Genomic DNA, 26,348 nt, shown 5'->3' with positions numbered 1-26,348 from the left:
AATGAGAAGCAGAAAAGCAGTTTGGGTAGTTGCTCACAAAGGACTATAACCTTCATTGCATTCAGTGAGTCCCACTGAAAGCAGACGCCTTTAGCCTGATCTCCCGTCTCACCAATGCTCCCACTGCCTGGCTTTACTTTGAGGTGCTTGTGTTTCTTTCGGTTCTTTTCTTGGTCTTTGTAATTGGATTTTACCTGTTTGAAACTTATTAGGTGGGACACAGAGTGACTTATACACAACGGCCTTTAGAAGGAGCTCTGGATATAATTTATACTGGAGGGAAAAGGAAATGCTTACATGTTAGGGGAGACTTAACCAGATTGTAATGTCCATGGAGCAAGGTCTGTGTGAGAAGTGTCCATGCAGGTAGCCAGTAAGTGTTCATTATGATCAACTCTCTATCCATAGGTTTATATATATGAATTTAAATACTGAAAGTGGAAAATATTCTAAAAAATTGTTATGTTGTTGCTGACAGATACTGGGTAGTTGGTCCTGTGATAGTTTTGTTTGTGTTAAATGTGGATAGACTTCTCTGTGTTCTTGGCATTATTTTCTAAATAATAAAATCTAACATATATACATTGGTTATGTAATATAGAGATGATTTAAAATACAGGGGAGGATATGCATGGATTATATTCAAAGACTATGCAATTTTATATATAGAAATAGAGCACCCACATATTTTGGTATCCATAGGTGGGTTGGGAGTTGGGCCAATCCTCTGTGGATACCAAAAGATGATAGTAGTAACCTGGATCCATTCCCCTAGAAGATGGGAAAGGCAGAACTGAGAGTCTTTACAGAAGAGAGTCACAGACTAGCATACTAAGGCTCCAAAAGGGTAGTGAGAAAGTCTCAAGCACCAGCTACTTCTTAGCATGTCTAGAGGTTAGCTGTGACCTACAAACACCTGTGGGACACTATAAGGATCTCATCAGCTGTTGATGGGCACAGTCACTCTTCATTTGAGATATGAAAGTTGTCCTGAAGCCCTGTCACTCAGATTAGCCAGTTGCCTCTAGAAATTATAGCATTGGCTCTGCAGTGACTGGTGTCACTGTGGGCTCTCAGAATGATGTACTTCAATTATATGTGTAGACTCACTTAAGTAATGTGATAAATGCATTGAAATCCTGAGAGGAGAAGTGTTGCCTTTGAGGATATAGGCGTGATCTGTTGATCCACTTTAGCCAAGGCTCAAATGATACTGAGACATGCAAGAATGAAGCCAAAGAGCCACTAATCTTTCTTTTCTTTTTTCTTTCCTTTTCTTTTTCCTTCCCTTCCCTTCTCTTCCCTTCCCTTCCCTTCCCTTCCCTTCCCTTCCGCCTCTCTCCTCTCCTCTCCTCTCCTCTCCTCTCCTCTCCTCTCCTCTCCTCTCCTCTCCTCTCCTCTCCTTTCCTCTCCTTTTCCTCCTTCTCCTTCTTTCTTTCTTTCCTCCTTCTTTCTTTCTTTTCTTTTCTTTCTTTCTTTCTTTCTTTCTTTCTTTCTTTCTTTCTTTCTTTCTTTCTTTCTTTCTAACATGTTAATTAAGCATCTATATGCTAAGCCCTTGGTCTACTATATGCTAAGCACTTGGTCTCCTTTCTAGTTTTGCTCCATCAAGGTAGCAGCATGAAATCTCCCAAAATCTTTCATTGCACCAGATTCTGGAGGTATAGATGCACACTGTCCCCGATATCCATTGCATTTCAGTGAACTGAAGGCCTCCTGCTACCATCATGACTGGATCCAGGGATGTGGGAATAGTTGAGCTATAGGACTGGTTTCCAGATAAACTCATGCATGCTCTGAAAGAGTGTCACTTTGCAAAACACTGGAGCTCAGGACAGGGTATTGAACCACTAATTCCAGACGGGTGATAGTCATGTTTGGTGGATAGCTACCTATTGATTCAGGAGAGATTGGATGAAAAAGCATCCAATTTTCAGCTATTCAGATTCCTTAGGAAAAGAAGGAGCCAGCCAAAGCTGGGTTTCAGGTGAGCAGGGGTCCCAGATCCAAAGTATGACCTGGGCAGGGCTGTGTTGCATGACCTGGCCATGCCCTCTGCCAGTAGAGGAGTGGCTTCATAGAAGCAGATTCTTCATACAGTTGAGGATACAGCTTGCAACATATGATGGGGTCACATCATACAAGCATTTTATTTACCTGATTTCAACTTGGCAAAGAAAGAGTGTTGAGGAAAGGGAGGAAAACAACAATTCAAATAGTACAGACCAGTCGACCTGCCATTCCTTTTAGTGTTCTTATACCCATTGATGGTAGCAGGTAAGAAATGCCTAGTTCTTGGCTGAAAATTTGCAGATTCTTGAGAGCAGATAGCCCATATCAATAATACATTAGTAGTTTTTCCTTTTTTAAGTCAGACTTTCGAATGACAAAATTATGTGTGTGTTTTTTTTTTTGGTCTTTTTCCTTTTTATTGGTACCGGGGATCGAACTCACAACCGCCTGCTTGCAAGGCAGGTGCTTATGCCGCTGAGCTAAATCCCCAGCCCCGCGAATGACAAAATTATATACACATATGCATACTATGGACTATGTATAAGTCGTTAATGTAGATTATAAACACAAATATATAAATATGAATGTTTCAGCATACCGTATAGGAAAATTACTCTCTGATCTTTTACCACTGCCACCATCAAAAACATGAAGACATACTGTTTCTGTATTGATTTCCCTTTCACCTAGTCCTTATGTTAGGAAGATCCAGTTCACCCAGCTGCTGTATTTCCTTATGCAGAACACCAAGAGAAGGGGAATCTTACTTCCCAGTGCATCATCCCTCCTGTTCCAGGGTGACAGCAAATATGTAGATTGGTGCCAGTGATACTCAAATCAGTGGGACAACCGTCAGGTCACAGAGTGTGAAGAAGTTCTCTCAAATATGCAACTTAAATTAACCTTTTTATGTCTACTATAGACACTTTTCTCAGGTTTGCATCTTTTTTCTTCTGCACAAACTCTTCCTGAATGCATCCCTGTGACCTTGTATTGCTGGGCCATTGCTATTAATTTCATTTGCATATGGCTCTACATACTGTAATGCTTTACTGTAAAAGGGAGGAAGGTTCTCATTGCCAGGACAACATGGAATCACTCAGGCTCAATTCAGTCTCTATCAAGATTTCTGCTTGGTCAAACTCCAACTGTATTCCTGGCTTCTCTCCCTCCTGCGGTGAAAGGATGCAGACCAGCCTACTGTCCTGCTGGGTACTTCTTCCTGCTTTGACTGTTCCTCCCAAAGTTCTCTTCAGTTTGCAAACTCACCTCTGTACTTACTAATTTAATTGATTTTGTATCTCCTCAACCTGCATGTTCCTTCTGTAGCACAGTGTATTCTTTCTCTGATCAATGCTGTTCACTCATTACTGTGGCTTGGGCGTTAATTTCTAGCCCTCTTTTTGGTCTGACTGTGGCCAAGAGAATTGACTTTTTCCTGATTCTGATCATAGTCTTCTCTTTTCCTTCCTTATTATTCTAGTTTTATGTTGTCTGCTGATTCAGTTAACTATTTTCTTATGTACAAATTGCAGAGGTTCCCAGTCTCTGTCTGCAGTTACTCAAATATCTGCTCTTAAAGTCTAGTGTTTTTCACTTGTATTTCTAGAGCTGGGGCTATTTCCCTTCTCACTTACAGATGCAGATATCGCTGGAGCTGGGCTCCTTCTCCAGCCTTGCAGGTTTGTCTGTATAACTGTTGCAACTGCTCAAGTCACTCTGAGCTGTAGGGTGGAAGGGGTCTTTAAAAGATCTCCCTAGCTTCTAGCAAGAAGCAACATATAGGCAGGGTACTTTCTGAAACTCACACTACTCAGAAACCCGTTGGTCTATAATAATCCCTAAGGCTATCTTTTCAATTTCCTTCCTCCAGCTATACATTATTAAATTCTTAACATCTGTTGACTGTTTGCCTCACTGAAAATTAATATGTGTTACAAATCAGCACTTAAAAAGAATAATATCATAGCCCAGGGTTTATGAGAAACTGCTTTCTTGAAGTGCTCCTCATTCTGTGATATCTATAGTAGATGCTGTGGGTTCTGAGGACCATGAGCCTAAGTAATGTGTCTTTTCATCTTTGCTTCAGTCGTCTCCCATCATCTCCTCCACTCGCTCTGGGTATACTGCACCATGGTTATACTCAAATAGTATATACTACACTTACTATAGTACACTACTCAGAACTCACTAGATAAATAGGTGGCAGGAGCCTATGAGGGTTTTTTGGTGGTGGAATGATGAGGCACACCAGCTGCCCTGGAATCAGGTGTACAGTTGGTCAATTTGTAGATGCTCATGCCCAGGATCAGGCTTTGGAATAGGCTTCCCCTACCCCTATATTCCCTTCTGAACTTGTCCTTACAGGATTCTGGGGCCCTGCAATACAGAAAGGACTTGGAATCTGACACCTGTGTCTGTTTGCATGTGACTTGTATCACCCATGGAACTGATAAGTAGATGCTGAAAGTTAATCTGCTCCCTTTCCCTTGACGATTGGGAGGCAAAGTGTGTGTGCTTTGTAAGGACCTAAGATAACTTCTTCCTAATTCCTCCCAAGTGGTGGGCAGTACATCTTGTTTGCCAGGCTCTTCAAGGAGGGAGGGAGGGTAGTAGACAGATGGGAAAACTATTTCTAGAACTCACAGTAAAGACTCTCTTCTGTTTACATTCATAAGTGATTACAGATTCACTTATTAACTCATTATTTATTTAGCAAATATTTATTACGTGCCTGTTTATGTACCAGGTACTGTTCTAGATATTGGTAATACAGCAGAAAATAAGTCATAGGAAATCTCCTGCCCCTTAGGAAGCTTCTAGTCTAGTGGAAAACGACATAAGGAATAAATAGCTAAACATGAGTGTATCAGATAGTGATGGGTGTTGTGGAGAAAGTGCAGGAAGGGAGAAGTTGGCTGCATTTTAAATGGAGCCATGGAGGAGGGCACATTGAGAAGATGGCATTTGAATAAAGGCTTAAAGCCAGTGTGGGAATGAGCCAAGAGACTATATGGGGCAAGAATGTCCCTGATAGCTGGAACAGCAAGTGTGAAAACCTTGAGAAGACCATGTGCCAGATATATTGCAGAACAGCAAAGAGGCTGCTGTCGGGGCAATAATTTAACTCTCAACGTGTTAGATTTCAGATATGCCCGGTTCATCCTCTCTAAAATTGAACAATGAGTTCTAAGGAACAATGGAGGTTATAGTAGGAAAAGTTTATTGAGAGATAACTCCTGAGAGATAGGAGAGGACCTAAAGTGGGCTGCCAATGAGCCCACTTCTCAAAAGTTTTATAGAGCAAAATCACAAGGTAGGTACAATTTGGGTCAAAACTATGACTAATCAATAAGATTAGAAGTATAACTACTTAGATAATGTTGATCCAATGAAGAAGCAGGTCACATAGCAAGAGTACATGGAAAGAATAAAGATTTTTTTTAGGAAGAGATGGATCAAGAGATCCTGGTTACCTTACCTACTAGATGACTGATGTCTATCTAGACTTTATTGGACGGGGTGATACCAGTTATAGTATAATCTTCAGTTTATTGCTTTTCCCTTGGGGAGGCAGGTAGGCCTGACCATTTCATCTTTATCTTGAGGGCTGTCTTTTGACAGATGCACCCTCAAGGGCTTAGCCCTGTCTGACCGCAGCCTAACTTAACTGTCTAAAATAAGGCCAGCATATTGGAGTGCAGTGAGTGCAGGGTATAAAGCAGGGGGAGGAGGTCATGGATAGTCTCCGAGTTCCTTATAAAGACTCTGGTTTCACTGTGAGTGAGATGAGACATAGGTGGGGGGGTTCAGAGAAGACAAATGATGTGGCCCACATTTGTTATGAAGAACACTCCTGCTGTGTTGCTTAGAGCAGACTAGAGGAGCAAGGCTGAAAGCAAGTAGATGAGGGAGGGGTTAGTGCAGGATCTAAGACAGCAAGCTGAGGCTGGCCCCAGGGAGGCAGCAGTGGAGGGAATGAAAGGTGGGTGTCCTTAAGGTTGATCTCATGGGATCCCCTGCTGGATTGGGTGTAAGTGTGTGAGAAGGCAACCAGAAGAATGGACTTGCTGTTTAGTGAGTGGACAAAGATTTTAGTGAGCTGAAAAGAGGTTGGGAGAAAGATTAAGAATTGAGTTTGGACACTTTAAATTTGCCCTTCTTACTTGACAGAGTAGTAAGAGCATGAAGTTGAATAAATAAACTTAGGGTAGAAGCCAAGGCTGGACATGTAAATTTGGAGGTTTTCAGTGAATGGCTGGTATTAAAATATTGAGATTGAGTAGACCCTGAAGGACGTGAATATGGAAAACAGAAGCAATTCTAGAATTGAGTTCTAATGTAAACATGTTTGGAAGGATGTGAGTTATTAGCAAGAAAGACCGAAAAAGAACAGTAAGGCAGAAAGATGAAAATCAGAAAGTGTGGTATCTTGGAGAAAAGGGAAGAATGTGCTCAAGGAGGTGGAAAGAGGATGATCAAGTTGGTTTCCTGAAAAAGTACTTTTCATATCACGTTAGTGTTCAGTTTTAAAACAAGTTTTCACTGTGGTACCTTACTGATAATTTCCTGGAAATTTATGCAAATTATACCCATAGGTCCTCTTTAATTTGTGTTCATATTTATTCATTGAAAAACTCTTTGCTCATTTGAGTCAAATGCTGCTCATAGCTCACCTAACACGAATGCTAGGAACTCATCACCAGAATCCAGGAGCACTCTGGATGAAGTGGAGAAGGTTTAAGAGAAGTTTGGAAACAGCAAATACTATACTGACCCTAGGGTTTAGTTTTGTCTGCAAAAAACATAGAGCAGATAGAATACTGTTTATATGCCAATGAGAATGATACACTTGAAATAAAAATTGCTTATAAAGAATAGGGAGGAATATTGTTAGAGCTATCTCCGAGCGCGCGTGTGTGTGTATGTGTGTATGTGTTTTAGATCACCAGCTTAGCTTCTTCAGGAGTGCCGATCTTTCATCACAGCACTAGGAGGGAAATAGTAGCAGAGGCTGGAATGTGGGTAGATTTAGTGTTGGAAGCTTGCAGAAATTCTCTCCCAATTGTTTTGATTTCCTCAGTGAAATAGGAAGTAAGGGCATCGGCTGAGGGTGGGAGGAAGAAAATGCTGGAAGTTTGAGGAGAAGATGTAAAATCGTTTTCTAAGACGTAAAGGAGTGAATGGAGAAGGAAAGTGTGTCTTTCTGAGTGATGTTAAGAACTCAGTTACCGTCAGGGGTGATGAGTTCAGGTGAGACCCTTTCACGTGGGGTGCTTTCTCGGGGCCTCAGTCAGCTACTTCTCAAGTAAGAAGGTGGTAGAATGTCGACTTTTCCAGAGTAGCTGTGCTGGGTGAGTACAGTAAATGAGAAGGGTTGGGGAAGTGCTTGCAGTGTTTCACTGAAATTTGGGCTACGTAAGAGGGAACAGGTAGGGAAAAGACTGAAATGTTAGAGCGAGTGGTTTGTAGGTCCTTTCTGAAATGTGATTCTTGAATTTCCCAGACAAATTCAGTCCACAGAGCAAGTTGAGAATTGTATCTTGTTGTATAGAAGAAATAGCAAGGAAATCAGACGCTCTGATTTTAATTGGGTGTCCTCACCACCTCCAGTAGAAGGAACATGCGTGGTGCGTGTGTGAGTATATAGTGTGTGTGCGTGTATGCGAACATGTGTGCGTATGTAGATGTTGCATGTGTGCAGAATAGGCTGTGACTGTGGCTACCATCATGCCTCCTGAGCCCTTGAGTATCTCACTCCTGAGCAGCTGGTCTTTCTTCAGCTTGGTTCCAAATGCTGACTTATAGAACATTTCAACCCCCCCAGACCCACCCACCTCCCTCACTAGCATTGTACTCTCAAATCTTGTTTTCCTCCTCAGAGAATCTGTCTGACTCCTCTTAAAAACGCATTTGTGTTTCCAGCATCTGCTGCTGCCGGGCAGCCTGCTCTCCATGTTAACTGCTCTCCCTCTCTGGGAGCCTATGGAGCTTTCCTTCTGCACCTTGCAACCTGGCCAGGAACTCATGGTCTGCCTCGCTCCACTCCCTGGCTTCCTCTGTGGGAAGAAACTGTGGCGTTTTCTTTCTCTTCCACACTCATTATGTTCCCATCTGTAGCTGTCTCCACACTGAAATTACTCCTATTCTATATCTGTCTTAGTTTCTTAATGATTTGTCCAACCAGAGATCCCATCATGTTTGGGATTTTTTTCCAAATATGCTACGTTTACCTCCTGATCTGGTGCCTAAATTTTGTACTGCACCTCAGGCCAGTCTCCCAGTCTTTTGTCTGTAGAGAGCCATTAGGCTTGTGCAGGGCTCCTTTCTTTTAGCCCACACTAATTCACAGCTTAATTTCTAATCCATGGCCAATGGCCTCAGACACCTGATGTGTCACACAGCTTTAGGCTATGAGTTCTCTGTTCCGAGCCAATAGCAGCCCTTAGGTGTTCCGTCCCCAGGATGCAGCTGGTCAGTGACTCAATAGCTCTTTCAGATATTTTCCCCTGGATCATTCTGGATCCCAAATGCTTACAGAATCTCAGCCAGGCTGGGATGGCATGGCACCACCAGTCTGACACACTGGGAAAGCCAAGAGGTCTCAATTTTTTCTCAACTGATCATTCACTGGGAAAGATTTATTGGTGAATTGCTTTCAGTACTCTCAGAATGGTCCCTTTTAGAATCATCTGGGGGCAATTAATACAATTGCAGATTTCTGGGCCTGCCATATCTCTAATGCACCAGCATCTCCAGAGATAAGATGAAAAACAGGTATTTTTAAAAAACATACTCCCGGATGGTTCTGAAGCTTGAGAGTTGCAGTTCACAGGGCTGCAGTTGTTCACGTGAGGAGTGTGAGGTGGCCTGTGAAGTGGGGAGATGAAGAGAAAGGCAGGCTCTGCCTAACCCAAGCCTCCCACAAGATGGATTTCCAAGAGTTCATGGTTTATTCATTATTTGTCTACCATGCAGTGATTGACAGCCAGTGTGCTCTCAGGAAGTAGTTAATATACCTACTTGAGTCTAGAAGCCATGTGCATTTGATACACATGTATTCTTGGAAGCCACAGGGCCACCTGAAGTTAGTGAATGCTGGGAGATATGTAAGCAGGGATCTGTGGTAAGTGATAGAATTTTTGGCGCGGCTAAAAAGATAGAAACATGAAATAAAAGTGGCCTTTATTTTAAGAATGTGGAGAGAGACTCCATGACCTTCAGGATTTCCACTGGACAAGTGGTGTGGGGGCATACATATAGCTTAGGTTTGGGTGGTGCCTAGGGGATATTACTGATTCACTGGTAGTCCATTGGAATTCATTCAGGTAAATTGCCTAGGGGCGGGACAGGTGACCTCAAGATAGAGCCTTTTGGTTCTGCCTCCAAGCCTCCCACTGCTGCAACTTCCCATTCAGGGCAAAATCCTTTCAGAAAGTAAAAGCATATCCACAGTCTGGCCCTGTGTAAAGTGAGCCAGGGAGCACAGGGTTAGCAGGTGACACTAAATTACTGTTATGGGACAAGCTGCCGGATGAAGACATCATAACTTTTGACAGTCAGTGGGAGAGGGGTATAATTTGCCACATAGATGCTGAGATATTTTACATTTTTACTTTGTGGCATGCATGTGTCTCTATGAGATATTGGGGATTGAACCCCGGTCCCTTGCACTGAGCTTGCTCCTAGTTCTTTTTAAAATTTAATATTTCAAACTTTGAGACAGAATCTACTTGTCCCAGGTTAGACTTGAATTTGCCATCCTTTTGGCTTAGGCTTCCAGAATGCTTAGATTATATGTGTGTACCACTATGCCCAGCCATTTCTACTTTTTTAAGGGACAAAGCTCAGAAACTGACTTTAAAGGGTTGATCGAGAAGGGACTGCGAGATTGAACTTTTTCTGTGCTACTTTCTTCATGACCCTCATTTCATATCTATAAAAAATAATACGCTGTTTACCTATTTCAGCGTGCCTCAAGTTTTTCACGTTGCGGTTAGAGGCTACCTTCTTCCAGGTGTGGCACTTCTGTCTGCTGATTCTTTTGAGCTACCCTAACTTCAGCTGCACCTCAGTCTGTCCCCAAAAGACGGAGGACTAGACAGGAGCCTCTTCCTGCCTAGGTGCTTGGTAGCAGGAACACTTTACTTGTGGAGAGCTCTTTTAAAGCGGCTCTGGAGAACCCTTTGCCCACTACCTCCTACGCCTGCCGTAGGTGCTGTTGTCTTTTGCCTGGACACAGTGGGATATGGCTTTTCCTGTATTCCTGAGGCGGTGAAACAGTGGAGATAATCATAGGGTAAGAATTTTATGAAAAGGGTTGACAAGTGTAGTTTTGGTTGGTCATCTGCATAGGAATATGTTGAGTATTATAGGAAATCACAGCCCTCAAAAGAAAATAATCTGCTGAGACCAGCCGCAGGAGACCTGGGGTACCTTCTGCATTCTAGTGCCTTCCGCGACTCCTTCTTTCCCTGTCTCTGAGCAGCACAGTCCAGTGCATGCCCAGGCAGGGCCCTTCCATCCCCTGTGGGCTACAGCTCAGTCACAGCACCCTCTAATGGTCACAGAGGACCACTGCATCTCCATCCTCCAGGGCCTCCCTCCCTTATCCTCTCCTAGCTCTTTTCCTGCTCCCCATTGCTAGGCTTCCCCCAGGCCAGGGACTTGCCATTGGAGATCCTGAATGATCTTTGTTAACATTATACAATTTATTTCAATTTTTGCTTTTAAAATATGCCTTTTAACCAATTCACTTTTTTGAATTCAAAATGCTATTGGTTATATAGTTTATCAAAAATATAATACAGCATTGCAGGGGGGAAACTTCACTGCATTCCATGTGGTATGTATGCATATATTGAGTTCCAAAATCTTCAACTACAAAAAAAGATTCTGTAGAATTAAGGAAATATCAAATTAAGAAGGAAAGTAATTTTAAAAAGCCACATGTTAGGACCTGGTGTGGTGGTGCACACCTGTAATCACAGCACTACGGAGGCTGAAGCAGGAGGATTGTTGCAAGTTGGAGGCCAGCCTGGGTTCCAAAGGAGTGTAAGGCCAGCCTGAATTGCACAGTTAAATGCTGTCCCAAAAAGACCAAAAAACCAAACCAAACCAAACCAAAACAAAACAAGCAAAAGCCGCACATTCACACATAATCAATGTGACATAAAGCAAATTTTCATACTTTGAGATTACCTGTGACCAAGTAGTTTATATGTATTTTTTGGGGGAACCTTGCAGTAAAGCTCCCTGTCCCAGCCATCTCTGCAGTCATTTGAACTTTGAATAAATGTGTCATTGATTAAAAAGCTTATAATTCTGTGTTTAAATATTCAGGCCTGAGATTGTTTGCCTACAAAAAGTGATATAAATGAGCGCGGTATTACTTTTTCTGAATGAGTCAAAGTTTTCTCAGTTCTGTGAAACTGAAGTGAAATACAGAAATAAACTGAATGCCAAAACTGATTCAATGCGGCAGTAGTCACGATAACTTTGTCCTCAAGTTGTCTTTTTAAAAGCAGCCTCAGTTTTGGGGTGGTATTAAATATTCTATAACCTGAATAAATCTATATTAAATATATTTATGCCAGAAGCTGCCACATATTGTACGATGTATGCATTAATGTACTGATAATGAGCTTGTTTGAAAAATGAATTCTTGGTTTCTCTGTTTGAATTTATGGGACTCAGGCAATTTATTTAACTCTGTGCTTTTGTTTTCTTGTGTGTATTATGGGACCTGCTTTGCAGAGCTGTGGTTAGAATTAACGGAGGTAATGTAAATATAGGCCTTCACATGTACCTGACACATAGTACCATGGTGCAAGATATTACAAAACATTTTTAAAAGCCACTCAGCTACATTAGATGAATACAGAGTCTTCTTTCGCTTCCCACTCACTATATGAATCTCCTGGCTCTCTAGGTTGGTCCCTTCCTATTTCTCAGTTCTATCTCTTTGTGCCTTTTGTTTGTATCTTTCTCTACCTTGAATCCATGGTCTTGGTGTTATCTGAGTTAGGTTTTCACTGCAAAGCTTGGATGCTGCCTCCTCCCTTGACCCTTTCTTGGTTATACCTCCCGAGGTCAGAGGAGACAGATCTTCCCTGGGTCTCTCTCAGACACAAAGGTCAGTGTGTCAGTGTGTGGCATGCATCCGATGTTTCTGGTGGATTCCGCTTATTATCTTTTTGGTGTTGCTGTCCCTTTTCTTATCTAAGTGTTGCTCTGTCTTCCAGGGCACCCTTAGCAGGGTAAATGTTCACAGAGTGCCCCCTGATGATTGATTTCAGAGTAACTGTGAGCCCCAGAGGCACCGTGGCTTCCACACTCCCCTGGCAGGCGGGGTTGTCTCCAGATGGGTGAGCTGCTCTCCTGGGAACCAAGCAGCTCAACAGGGGGCGGTCACCAGCACCACTGCAGTGCTTACTTTTCCTGCTTCTTACCAGCTCAGCAACTTCCTCTCTGTCAGGAGAGAAAATATAAATAAGGCCAGTGAAAAGCAGGGAAAGGTAATTTATTTCAGTGTTTACAGAGGGTGTGCGTGTAATTAGCAGTTTATTTCTGTGACACAGTTGGCATCCTTGGCTTGGAACCTGGCTCTGGAATACGGTTAAAGAGACTCACACCTAGATAATCAGGGAGAAGCGACTAACCCTTCTTCTTGGTGATGACACAAGAACAGCCCCCAGATTGAGAATTCCTTCTGTGTTCTCTCTGTCTCACACACACACACACACACACATACACACACACACACACACACACACACACACACACACACACACTCTTTTTTCTTGAATCTTCCTTTGATTCGGACCTTTTACAAGGTCCAGTTTTTAACCAAATTTATAGCAGCTGGAGTTTTGGTACTGACCCTGGGGGAAGGACAGTGACTAGTGGACGCCCCCTTCTGGAAGCCCCACTATCACGGGCTACATACTTCTCTTTGGGTTTTGGATAAATGAAGAAATAAAGGTGCATTAGCATTTTCATCAGTAATCTGAGGGTAATACGGCTGGCGTTCTACCTCAAAAGAGTCTCGTAGCAATTACCTGAGATAAACCTTGTGAACGTGCTTAAAAAAACACCTTCATCTCTCACTGTGTGAGTACTCTTTTTATGGCTTTTTGTTATTATATGAGCTATGCACTTACAAATTAAGTTTTGCTAAGTGAGCAGATTTTTTCTTGCTTATTCAGAGATTGTGTCTGGTAGCTTCTGGGGCATGTAAGGCAAATTCTGACAGTGTGATTTTTGTTCTTTAGCTTCTCTTTGCTCTGAGTTTCTGTTCTGTGTAGAGTGCTCTCATGCCCTTGGGTTCTTGCTTAAATGTATAGTTGTACATATTGGTTTTGTATGGAAAAACTGCCTATATTTGGTGCAAAAATGGCTTCCCAATGCATCTTAAGTCCTCCTACGAGTTCTTGATAATTTGCATAACTGGTGAGATGCTGATGCCGCCGCCGCTGCCAGGTTCCAGCCTAAGTCAGGATTGTTGCCCTTCGGAGGGGTTGAAGAAGACCTCCCTGTACCTACAGTAGTGTCCCTGAAGTGCCCGAGCCAGTGATGAAGTCTTCGTCAGTCTGGCATAATGAGAAAATAATGGCATTATGGTTTCTCATAAGATTAAATTTGTTCAACTTGAAATTGAATTTTAAAATTTAAAATGTTAATGTCCTTTCTTGACAAAATAAAAAGTTAACAGTACCCCTGCAAGCCCAAATTCTTTTGCTTTTGTTTTATGAAAATTCTGCAATTTTTGAAAGCCAGAAATAAATCTAAGCTAATATAGATTTTGTCTTTATGAAAGGTAAGTATAATCTATTAACATAATTATGTTGATTTAAGGAATTTACTTGTAGATGTGGAATACTGGTATTAGTAGCTTGATGCCTGAGTTTTCTGGTCTAGTAACACTGAAGTTTTTCCATTACTTTACTTGTTACTAAGTGAGTGTATTAGAAAATCAAGTAATGCAGTAAGAAAGAAGGTGGCTTTAGACATTGGATTACACTTGAAGGATGTGGGTCTCACTCCACGTTTTGTTTCTTACCCATTTCTCCTACTCGGGCACTGGTTTGGGCAAGTCACATGGCCTCATGAGGCTCATTTGCCTCTACTGTGAATTTGAAATACCAATTCAACATGTACTTTGCACTGTAGTTTTTTTTTTTTTTTTGTCTTTTTCTTTTTTATCGGTACCAGGGATCGAACTCACGACTGCCTGCTTGCAAGGCAGGTGCTTATGCCACTGAGCTAAATCCCCAGCCCCTGCACTGCAGTTTTAAGAATTCAATAAGAATATGTATGTAAGAGTATTTTATGTGCTACAGTAATGCTTTAAGGCAATATTGAAATACCTTAAGGTTATGAGCAGTTATATTAAGAGGATTTCTATTATTTAGATTTACAATGCAGATTTTCACCTATCATCTCTAAGTATATTTTGACAGATATGGTCAATGGGATCCATGGAAGAATGGTAGAATATTTATCCAAATATTATTTGAAGTTTTTTCTTTCCTTTTGCACACAACATAATAATACTGTGACCTTTTTCAACTGTTTCCATGATGATATAAAACAAAGTCGCTCCTGCCAAAGTAGTTTGTATGGTATCAGTAGATTTCTAGGTGAAGCAGAGAAGAAAAGGGAGGGTGGGAGCTCGAGTCCTTTCCCGGGGGATTCTGTCCTTATCTGAGTGATTATGGCGTGCCCCCACTTGCCTTTGAGGGCATCCCTCACAGATGCCAACAGTTTGGAAGAAAAGATGGGGCCCAAAGGACAGCAGGCACTTGCACAATCACACTTCCTTCCTGCACACATTCATGATCCCAGCAGCACTTGTCACCCACACAGGCAAGGCTGGCAGAGCCAGCCAGGATGCCACATCTGTCAGCTGTCGACAGCTTCCCTTCCTTTCTGTGTTTCCAGTCAGACCTCCGTCTTTCCAGTGTCCTTCCTTCTCTAGGTCAGCTGCTCTCTTTTCTTGAGGATGGGTTCCTTTCCTTAGCAGAGGATTCTGGAATAGTCTGACAGTCTTTCAGGAGCAAACCACCAGCCCAAATTGGGGAGGATGGCAGACGTACTTGTGGCCAGCCCAGTCACCAGCACAAGATTCCTCAAAGAGGAGAGTGTCTGTGGCCCTTTGCACAATGGATTCCATGGCTTCACTGAGCCAGCAGTCTTGGCTGCCATCTAGGACCTCAGTCTCCTGAGGGTATGACCTGGCTTCCATCTCCACTTCTTCCCATAGCTGTGACTGCAAACTGCGAGTTTGCCATGCCTGCTCCAGGTTGCTGCAGAGCTTAATTGCTGGTGTCTCGTCTGTATGTGCCTGTGTGTGACAGTGTGAGAAAGGGTGCGTGCCTCTTCGTACCCAGGTTATTTATGGCATTTGTCTTAACGACTTCCATTTAGAGATAAGTAAACTGCAAAGTAGGTTATTTAAGCTGGATCTCAGCGTGTTAGCGAGTGGAGGAGTGGTGGCAAGGAGGAAGAAAAACGGGAGGTGGGTGGGAGGAGATTCAGACAAAGGGGACACGGGACCCCCGTGCCTGTGGTCCAAAGAGCTGTGCTGTGGCTGGCAGACATGGAGCCCTTTGGAGGAGGGTCTTGAAGACTCTGTTTCATGCATTTAGGAAACAGTCTTCCATCGATACATCTTGTTTGCAGTTTATAATTAAAACATCCTAAGTCATGCCTAGCCCTGCAGCTGACCGAGAGCCTAGAAGGGTGGCTCCTCTTTTGTTTTCCTGATTATCATGGTCACAGGCCTCTCTGATGGTCCCTGGCTTTGTGTAGCCTAACATAGAGCAGACTGGGAAAGAAGAGAGCTCTATTGTCACCTCTCTATCCAAATGAAATGTCAAGGGGTGTACTTTCCACAGAGTAGTCCCTACCCCACATCCATGCGGGTGTGCATATTTAAACTCAAATCCCTGCAGGCCTGGAGAGCTCTTTGTAATTTCGAGAGATTCTTGGTTGATCCAAATCACTCATGAATTCTCTTTTGTACAGATTTGATAAAGGGTCTTTCTTGAGTACCAGAAGCACTGTTCATAATTCATAATGTGAAGCAAGATGAAGCAGAGTGTGAGAAAAGATAATAACTAGGGATTTTAAAGTTTCCAGCTTCCTTGCAGCAGGGAGAATGAGTCAGCAGTGTGTATGTCCTAAGCAAGAGCTTTGCACAGGAGCCTTTTGGGGTAGGGGCCCAAAGACGGAGGCAGGAGGGTGCTCAGGAAGAGCCCCAAGTGCAGCTGTGAGGATGGGGCTCAGGATAGGGAGGACGGGACAGACTGTGAGTGGGGTGAATGTTAACTCCACTCTGCCTCCTCTCTTCCCCTCCAAAGGAAGGAAGTATCCTGGGCTTTAATCATCTCCCCATCTTTCATTCCTCTCCTGGTTTAATTAAATTCCTGTTCTAATTTGGAAGAGCTTGCATATCCTCTTCTGTTCTGGTAACCAATCTCTTTTACGAGACCTACCTGGCACCCAGAGGAACTTATGACCACCATGGGACCTAAAAGCACCCTTGCTGGTTTTTGCAGTGTGGGTCAGTGTAGTAGTGAGCAGAGGCTGGTTTGAGAGGAGAAAGAGAGTATTTTGCTCAGGCCAGAGCCATCTCATTTCCCATGACCTCAGTTGCCACTAACCTCATAACCATCAGAAAGGGATAGTTTTCTTCCTACTCATGTATCTCTAACCATGATGTGATCAAAAACTACAGTAAATATTAAAAAATTAAAATTTATTCAGTAAAAGACACATTGCTATTAATCCCCATCATAACCCTTCCCCGCATTTTGAACACACCCCTTCCTTCTCGACACCTTCTGACGCAGTGGAAGTCTTTTTTTGTGAATGTCTAATTGTGCTATTGTGGGCTGCTTTGATATCCTGAATTGATTCAAAATGTGTATCTTTTATGGTCATTTTGATTTTGGAAAAGAGCCAGAAGTTACAGGGTGCCAGATCCAGTGAAAAAGGTAGATAAAGACATGATACAATGCTTTTACTCTACAGAAATTGATGTAAGTGATATGTGACAGGGAGACTGTGATAATGGGGAGTGACATGGACCATCTCTCAGGCCACTGTCTGCACGCATCATTTCTTTTTTCCCCATACATCATTTCTTAAATGGTCTAATAAGCCCTTAAAATTTTCAGAGTTCATTGTAGGATTCCTGGGTAAAAGTTCAGCTGGCATAATTGTACCAAGATCAAAAAATACAATCAGCTTCACCACGATACTGGATCTTGATTGATGTGCTTTTTATTTCACAAAGAAAACTGCGTGATTTCTTTTTTTTAATTTTTAAATTTTATTTTAAAGAGATTAAGACAAAAGAGGGCAGAACAAAGCAGATCAGAACAGAACAATGTAAGCAACACAGTATTTCACTAGATAACCGGATATTAACAATAGCTACCGTAATGTCTCTTTCTTTGAAATAGTTGAGCGTACCTTCACATACAATAGTATCAAACATAACAAAACAGTATAAAACCATTCAAGAGAATGAAAGTATTGCAGGGCATTCAGAACCAAATAACAGAAAATGAACAATGGCTACTGTATTCTCATTTTCCATAAAAAATTTGTTTATACTATCATACATATTAAAATCCAGTAAGACACAACATGTTAGAACCAATGGAAACAGAAGAACAAAAGGATGGTAGGACTTCAAAGCAAGATGATATTAAATTAGCAATGGCTGCCATAATGTCTTGTTTTCTTCAAAATAGCTGTTCATACCATCACACATAGTAAAATCAAACAAAACAGAGTAAAACCATTTCAACCAATGAATGAAAACATTATAAGGCTTCAAAGCAATGTAATGGGGAATCATGATTACCATAAAATCTTATGTACTCTTACCATTTCTTACACTAGGGAGACTATACGGTATTTATACATGTGAGTTTGGTTTATTTCGCTTATGAGTATGGTCTCAAGTTGTGTCCATTTATTTAAAAATATCTCAATGTGATCATTCTTTATAGCTGAGTAGTACTCCATTGTATAAAAATACCACAACTTTTTTTTCATTCCTCAGTTGATAAACACTTAGGTTGTTTCCAAGATCTGGCTGTTACAAATTGTGCTGCTATAAACATGGTGCACGTGTATTACTGTGATACGATGTTTTCAGTTCTTCTGGAAATATACCTAGAAGTGTAATAGCTGGGTCAAATGGAACTTCCAATCCCAGCTTTTTGAGGAATCTCCAGACTGACCAAAATGAGTGATTTCCATTAAGAACTCTAAACCTTGGTCTCAGGGTCACAGCCATAGGATAGACTCAGGTTCCATCTCTTGTGATGATGTTTCTTAAAAAATTGGAATCTGAAGGGACACACTTGTGAAACTTCAGCGACACTGACAAAATTTCAGTTCATGATCCAGGACTTACTACATAGTTTTGAATACGCCTTCTCTGAACTGTAGCTGATGACCAACCAAGTGCCCTGAAGAAGCTGCATGTGTCACACGCCATTACTAAGGTTTGGCATGTGGCTTCTTGCGTTGAAGCTCTCTGCTGTGGCACACAGCAGCAGCATTAACTATATTTTTTGATCACACCTCATGTCTGTCTTACTGTGTTACATCTCCCCTTTCAAGACAAAACACATTTTGTTGGGATCTCTTTGAACTTTAGGTAATGCCAAAAAGAGAAATGATGCATAGGGAATATGAATAAGTCACCAGCTACTCTTTATTTTATACCAGTGGGTGCCAGACATTGTGCCAGGCACTTCATATGGATGACTTTCAATTCTTGCAATAACTTTGAAGGAGACTCTGATTAGTTCGCATTTTGTGAAGCAGGCATTTGAGGCACACAGATTTTAAGTGACCTGCCCAAGGCCGTACAGTTACTAAGGCCGGAAACATAATTGGAACCCAGTCTTGATGCTTTAGGAAAGTCTTAGCTCCCCTCTACTCCCCTTTGCCATTGATTAGAGCAGAATGGCAGAGGAGAAGTAGATGGTTTAGGCAACTCACTTCACCCTAGTTCATACTCCACATGGCAGATTACTTGCCTGCCAATTACAAGGGCAGTGCTAGGCACTGAAGGTAGAGATTTTATTCCTGTCTTTGGGAGGAGAAGATAGGCTGTGTTCAGGGGGTAACTTGATAAAGTGTTATGCTCCCTTAAGCCTTATTCTCTCTGGGGGAGGGGCCTCAAAAAGGCTCAATAGGAACCTCATAGAGATAGAATTCCAGCAGGTGGGAAAGAGAAAACCTAAGCAGAAGCATGGTTGGAGGTGTAGAATTTGTATACCATATTCAGGAAGTGGCCACAATAAAAGGGATAGAAATTGCATGGGAAAAGATGGGTGAATGATTAAAAAAAAACTTGGAGTATCCATTAATGCCTCCTGAGTTCCTCCCTCGGGAAAATGATCTCATTGTTTGTAATTATCAATGGCTCATGTGGACTTTCCTCATTTCCAAATTTCCAGCTCTTCAGGCTCTTCTAATATAAGGATACATATTAAACAGTTTAAAAATTAAGTAATGTCAGGTAGTAATAAGTCATAAGAAGACAAAGGGAGGTAAGAGAAGCATGTTGGAGGGAGGCAGCTAGTACATTAATTAAGGTTCGGATCAGATGGTTTGGGAAAGAGGTGACATTTGCACAGGAAGTGGGGAAAAGGCCCTGGGATATCTGGACTGTAAATATTTCAGAAGTGCTATGACCTAGAGTGGTCACTTGCTGGTCAGGAAACACCAAGAAGGCCAGGGAGGCTAGAGCATCCAAGAAGGAAGAGAAGTGGCAGAGATAGATAGATAGATAGATAGATAGATAGATAGATAGAGAGAGAGATTGACTTGGGATCAGGTCATGTTGGGCCTCATAGACCATGGTTGAGAGTTTGTCATGAGTGTGATGAGAAGGCTTTGAGCAGATGAGTTATAACATCTGTTGTATGTTGAAAAATTACTTCACCTGCTGCATGGAGAACTGGCCACAGCAGGGCAAAAATGGAAGACAGACAGTGGGCAATGGTAGTGTAGTCTGGGATGGTTGTGCTGGTTTTGCTAAGCAGCACTTAGAGTGAGTTGTATCTAAAGGTGAAGCTGGCAGGACCTTCTTATGAGCTGAATGTGAGATACAAAAGGAGAAAAGAATTAGTGATTCCTCAGCTACTTTAATGTAGTAGCCATGGCAACATTTGCTGAGATAGAGGAACCCAGAGAGGGGGCAGGCTGACTGGGTAAGGTCACAGGTTCATTTGTGAGCGGGTTAAAAGGGAGATGCTCATTGCTGTCCATCAGCCATCCAGGTTAGAGATGTCATGAGGAACGAGCGGATGGAGATAGGTCAGTCTGGAGCTGAATCAAAGCAGCAGATGGACACTCAAGAATCATCAGTTTATTAGTGGCATTTTGAATCATGGAATTGGCTGGCATCTCTTAGACAAAAGGAGCAGATAGAGCAGAGGACCAGTGATTGAGCTCCGAAGCACTATACTGAGGGCTATTACTGAGGTCTGAGAACTTAGGAATTTTTCTTGATACTATTTCTTCAGAAATTAAACACAAATTTAACATTATTGTACATCTTAGGAAGTTATCATGATGATAACATGTTCTAGGACCATATTTTTTAAACTTTAATTTAATTTAATTTAATTTTTAAAAATTTTATTTTAGAATGTGATCAGAACTACTTCTTTTTTTTTTTTTTAAACTTTTTATCAGTACCAAGGATCCAACTCATGACCGCCTGCATGCAAGGCAGGTACTTATGCCACTGAGCTAAATCTCCAGCCCCCAAGACTGCTTCTTGTGAAAGATATTGCTAGCCAAAGAACCAGTAACAGATACAGGACAGAGAGATTCAATGTGGAGGGAGATGACCAAGTCTTTTTGATTTTTTTTTAAATCTGTCTTCCTTGTCTGTGAAAATGTATTTTCCCTCAATCTTACATTTTTAAAGCTTGATTTTTATTTTTGTAACTGTGCTTAGTTTCATGTACCAAACATTTATAGAGAACCTTCTATGTGCTAGACACCAGGCTGAAATGCTTCCTTTTCAAATGCATGGCCCTTTATAATTCTTTTATTACATTCAGAATAATTGCCTCTGCCTGCCTTATGGGAAGTCCTTACTTTATTTCTGTATGACACCAAGCACCTGTGTATCACCTTTCTTACCTGATACACCAATGCTAGACATTGTAGCACTTAGTCTTAAAACCATTCTGGAGTTTTGTGTCTCACATCCCATATTTAATTCATCAAGAATTCCTCTTGACTCTATATTCAGTATTTATCCAGAATCTGGCCGTCAGTCCTGACTTGTAGTACTGTACCCTGGTTCAAACTAGCGCATGCTCTTTCCTAAGTTAGGATACTGCCTCTCTCACTGAACCATTACCACACTTTAGACTGTCTTAGGACCCTGGTAAATGTAAATGAAATCATGTCACTCTTCTACACAGAGTCTTTTGTGGTGACTCCTCTCCATGGGTAAAGCCAAAACTCTTGCAAAGGTGCACAGGACCCTGCAAGTTCTATTGGCTTTTATTCTTCCCTCCCTTTCCCTCTCTTTCTTTTCCTACCTTCCAGTCTCTCCTCCTCTTCCTTCCTTTCTTTGTGGTCCTGAGGGTTGAACTTAGGGCCATAGTGCTGAACTGCGTCCTCAGTTTTTCTTACATTTTGAGACAGCTTCTTACTATATTGCCCAGGCTGGGTTTGAACTCATGATCCTCCTGTCTCAGTCTCCCTGAGTAGCAAGATTATAAATGTGTGCTGTCATACCTGGCTTTGCCCACCTCTGTCTCTTTTTCAGGCACAGTGGCCTTCTTTCTGCAGGCTTGTGAGGTGTGATCCTGCCTCAAGCACTGCTGATGTGCATCTTATTGGTCAGTTGTCAGGATGGGCTCACTCTTTCCCCTGGCCAGTTCTTTCTTTACTCAGGCCTTTCCTTACATACCCTCTTATAAATCAAATTTCTTCCTGCCCATTACTCTCTCACTCCCTTTATGCTTTATTTATCTCTGGGAAACTTACCACCATCTAGGCCAGTGTATATTTTATCCACTTTTTCCTCCTAAGATCTAAGATATTCCCTTGGAATACAAGCCTCACGAGGGGAAGACTTGTGTTATATACTGCTGCAAACAGTTGGTACTCAGATCAATACCTGGCACAAGAGAAGCTTTTAATAAGCATTAGTGGAATAAATAAATGACAGAACATGAGTTGATGGAATGGGTGGAGCTAGACAATGTCCTGAATCTATTATAGTTATTGCCACACACTGACATTTGTATCAACTCCCTGGTGATTAGTGGGGTAAATTTGTGAGATGTTCAGATGCCACTAGGAACCTAATCTCTGCTCTCAGAATTGCATTCCCATTTGAGATGCCAGCTAATCTCAGCAGAGATGAGACATCCGCCAGGGTGTTCTTAGAATTACTAGGGAAACTGACCACCCCAGATTTGGGGTTATATAAATCCACAAAGGGGATCAGTGCGGTTATATTAACAAAAAAACAGCCATTCTTTGAAGATCGTTCTGATCCATATTTATGCATAAAAATAACTGCTGGTTCTCTAGGTGGGGAGAGATGAGGGGAAGGAATTTTCAGGGGAAGTTTCATGAGGCCATCATTCAGGTTCAGAGCTGGTGTCACTTCAGGGTTTAAGCACCTAAAGGTAGAGTTTGAATCTGAACAAATCAGGGGGAGTGTTCACTGAAACCAGGAAGGCAAAAGTCCTGGCCTTCAGCATGGGAAGGTTTCTTACTTATATCTTTGGGGATAATCATTGTCATGAAAGATCAGAGGGCAACCGTAGCAACACTTCCAAGCCTGCAGTAGGTGCCAGACACTGTTCTAAGCATACCACAGAATGAAACCCACTCAACTTTCCCAGCAATTCTTGGAGTGTGATGATTATATCCCCATTTTATAGTTGGAGAAACCAAGCCCGTTTGTTTTCAAAATCTACGTTCTATAGTATTGTGCCTTATTATCTCAAAATGAGTGGTGTTAAAAAGGCTTTAGGAGGAACAGGAAAGTGTTGAGATGCTTGTGTACTGCATTTTGATTTGTGTTACTTCTTGGGGAGCAGCCCTGTGTGAAACTGGGTGTGACAACTGACTATTATATGAGCTGTACATGTGTAATTAGTATTTCTAAGACAGAATAACACCCTCCACTACCACCACTATGCCTAGCTGGGGGCTTTGCTCCTGATGCTCTTTTTCTCCCCTGAAGAGAGAATGTTAAAGTGAGCCGTATTTTTGATGAAAGTCCTGGAGGGCTTGGAAAGACGCGAAAGCTGGTCACATACTATTGAACAGTTCTCACCTTTGGACCCCTGTACTGAAGAATTCTTGATTTCCCAGGAATGATCTGTAGTTAATAGAAGAGTCAATTTCTTGTAACCCCAATTCTTGCTTTTGCCTGTCTGTCTCCTGTTTCTGGTGATTTCTCCGGCTCATCGTTAGGTATCAGGGGAAAGGGGAGGTCAGATTTGAACCTATGTCTTGTGGGCCTCTAAAGGAAGCTCAGGTGGATGGTCATAGTAGAAAACAGGTAACACAGAGCTAAAGTGAAGCATGGAGATTGTCCTCCCATGGCCAACAGAGCTGGCTAGGACTGTTCATTCTGCAAGCACTGTTTTGCAGGCAGTGGCCGGCTCCTTGTGTTGGCTGAGCTTATCCACATTTGAAGGGAAGGTCCTTTATTCCTTTCACAAATGGTAGCCACGTGCCCCCTCTTCAAGCTCTATTGCCATGTGGGGCCTGTGCCCAGTCACTGGTTTTACCGTAACTGTTTTAGGCTGGCGTCTCCTTTGTTGCCAGACTGTGGAGTTTTGGAGCCTTTTCCTGCCTCTTTCAGCCTTGCTGATGGAGGGGAAGTAACAAGGACCCCACTCCAGATCCTGAATTCAACATAACAGAGAACTTCCCACTCTCCTTCCAAGAAAGTTTGAGATCATGTTGTTCCAGAAGAGGGACAGCTGTGGAGTTGTGTGTGAATGGGAACCAGAGTCGGCTCTGCTTTCCTTGGGATAAGCCAGAAAGTGGGAAGTGGGAGGAGACGGTGTAGTTAGACCAGGTCCTATGGGCAGGATCACCACAGGGCCCCAGGTTTTCTGCACAGAACACAGTGCCAGGCCTCACACTGCATGTAATTAGGTTTTGAATGCCACTTTTCTATTGATAAGAGTGAGCTACTGCCAAGTCACTTGAGATGAAATTGGGTCACCTGTCACAATTCCTGTGAGACTGAGAGAGAACTGTGCTTACTATACACATACCTTGCCCTACTTTACCCTCCAGCTATATCTCCATGTTCCATTTGGGGGGATGAGGAAAGGGAGGAGAAGGGGTCATCTAGAGCCTTTCTGATCCCAACAGGAAGGGGCCCTGGACCAGAAATGCTGGCATCTGTTTGGTGCAGAATTTTTCAGCACAGGTTGGAGTGAATCTTACTCCCTTCTTAGTCTAATGTGCAGAACAAGGAGAGGCCAGTGATCCTAAGCCCTCTGGGGGTGGCGAGATGAGAGAGGCCCCATTTACCATTCTGAGCAGGGAGTAAGGGACGTCCCCTCCCAGAAAGCCACGGTCTTTAGTTGATAACTCCTCCCTGAGAATGAAAATAAGATCTGTCCAGAGATGCAGTGAGGAGGAAAGGGAGAGAAAGGGAGAGATTTCAGGTGTGTGCCTGCACACCCAGATGGTGAGGTTTTAACTTGGGAGGCAAGTGACAGGCAACAGAGAGAAAGAAATGAGAGCAGTCGGCGAGAACTCACATGGGAAACAGGGTTCATGGGACAAGAGGAAGGACAAAAGACAACCTGGGGTGGGGGCGGGGAGAGCCCCAAGGAAGATGCAGGAAGAGGGGAGAATTGGGTGGGGCCAGGGAGTCCTTCCTGCTGTTTCCCGGTGCTGCTCTCTGCATCAGGAGAGGGTCTGGCCCAGCCCAGCATGGAGACCTCAGGCCAGAGTGCACGCACCATACTGGTGTTTTCTTTTCCTTATGGTTTTGAAACAAGAATGATAGCAACCAAAAAGGAAACTGCAAAAAAAGAGAAAAGGGAAAAAGAATCCGTGGTGGAGGTATGAAAATTTAATCAACACCAGTGTTATGAGCCAGTTTAGGAGCAGCACAGATCTTATTATCTATGCAGCTATTTCTGTCACCTTCCTGCAGCCCTAAGAGCAACCCAGGTCACTACTCAGGGCCTGGGAGACAGGGCCTGGCTCTGGTGTCCTGGGCTGCCTGGTGGGGTGTGAGCCCCAGTCCAGGACCAGGTTGGATGGGGTCTTCTTGGGGAGCTTTTCATTGCATAGAGGTTTGGAGATTTACCTGGAAAACAGTTATCTAGATGAAGATTTTAGTGCGGATATCTGCCGTGATATGTTGAGTATAAACTGGAGGTAATTTGAGAATTTAAAACTTAGCTATGTGGCATGGGGACATAATGCATGATAAAGTGGTTGCCTAGTGTGTGTTAGGCCTTTGGTTTGATTGTTAGCACTACAAAAAGGAAGGAAGGAAGGAAGGAAGGAAGGAAGGAAGGAAGGAAGGAAGGAAGGAAGAGTGTGGGCAGGAAGAAACTGAGCCACACTAGGTGTGTGGATAAGGTGCTGTACTTTACCTCTCAGTGACATTCGACACCATTCCGCTCTCCTGGTCCCTGGAGCTCACAGCTACTGTGTCATCACAAGTCCCTTTCCTTTTGTCTTTCTTGTTGCTTTCTCTCCTTTGGGGCTCTCATTTCTTCTCACTAACCTTCTCCCCAGGGGATCTTTTGAAAGTCCCTTGATGATACACTGATGAGTCAAGTTTATATCTAGCCCGAAACACTCTGAGCTCTATATTCATATATCTAATTACCCACTGTTCACACCTACTAATAGAATTCAGGTGTTGGAAATTTAGTCCCAAAGTCGTAGGTTAATGATGTTTGGAGGTGGGACCTTTGATAGGTGATTGGGTCATAAAGGCTCTGTTCTAATAAACAGATGATGGATTCATGGGTTATCTCAGGAGTGGCTTTGTTATGAAAGTGTCTTTTCTCTGGCAAGCTTGTACTGTCTTACCATGTGCTGCCCCTGCCATGTCATTACCTGGCGGGCGTGCCCTCATCAGATGCCGAGATGTTTTTGGATGTCCCAGCCTCCAGAGCAATGAGCTAAATAAGTCTCAATTTTGTATAAATGATCCAAGTTGTGGTATTCAGTTATAGCAACAGAAGTTTGGCAAAGATGGCAGCATACCTAAGAACTTCATACTAACAAGTCTTCAGCTGAAGTCTCCATCCCCTCTTGCTGTCTTTCTG

The 26,348-nt window shown here is 42.6% G+C and overlaps 1 protein-coding gene across 3 annotated transcripts in view; it reads left to right on the top strand.

Moving 5' to 3' along the window:
• Window positions 1-26,348, top strand: part of Cacna1e (calcium voltage-gated channel subunit alpha1 E) — a 479,237-nt gene that overhangs the window by 264,456 nt on the left and 188,433 nt on the right. The gene's annotated exons all lie outside the window — the stretch shown is intronic.

This window comes from Cavia porcellus, unplaced genomic scaffold (genome assembly GCF_034190915.1).
Source record: "Cavia porcellus strain 051 isolate PalLab524CR breed Dunkin Hartley unplaced genomic scaffold, mCavPor4.1 scaffold_29, whole genome shotgun sequence".
Classification (NCBI taxonomy): Eukaryota; Metazoa; Chordata; class Mammalia; order Rodentia; family Caviidae; genus Cavia; species Cavia porcellus.
The sequence above is the reverse complement of the archived record's forward strand: the minus strand, read 5'-3'. Positions and strand labels throughout refer to the sequence as shown.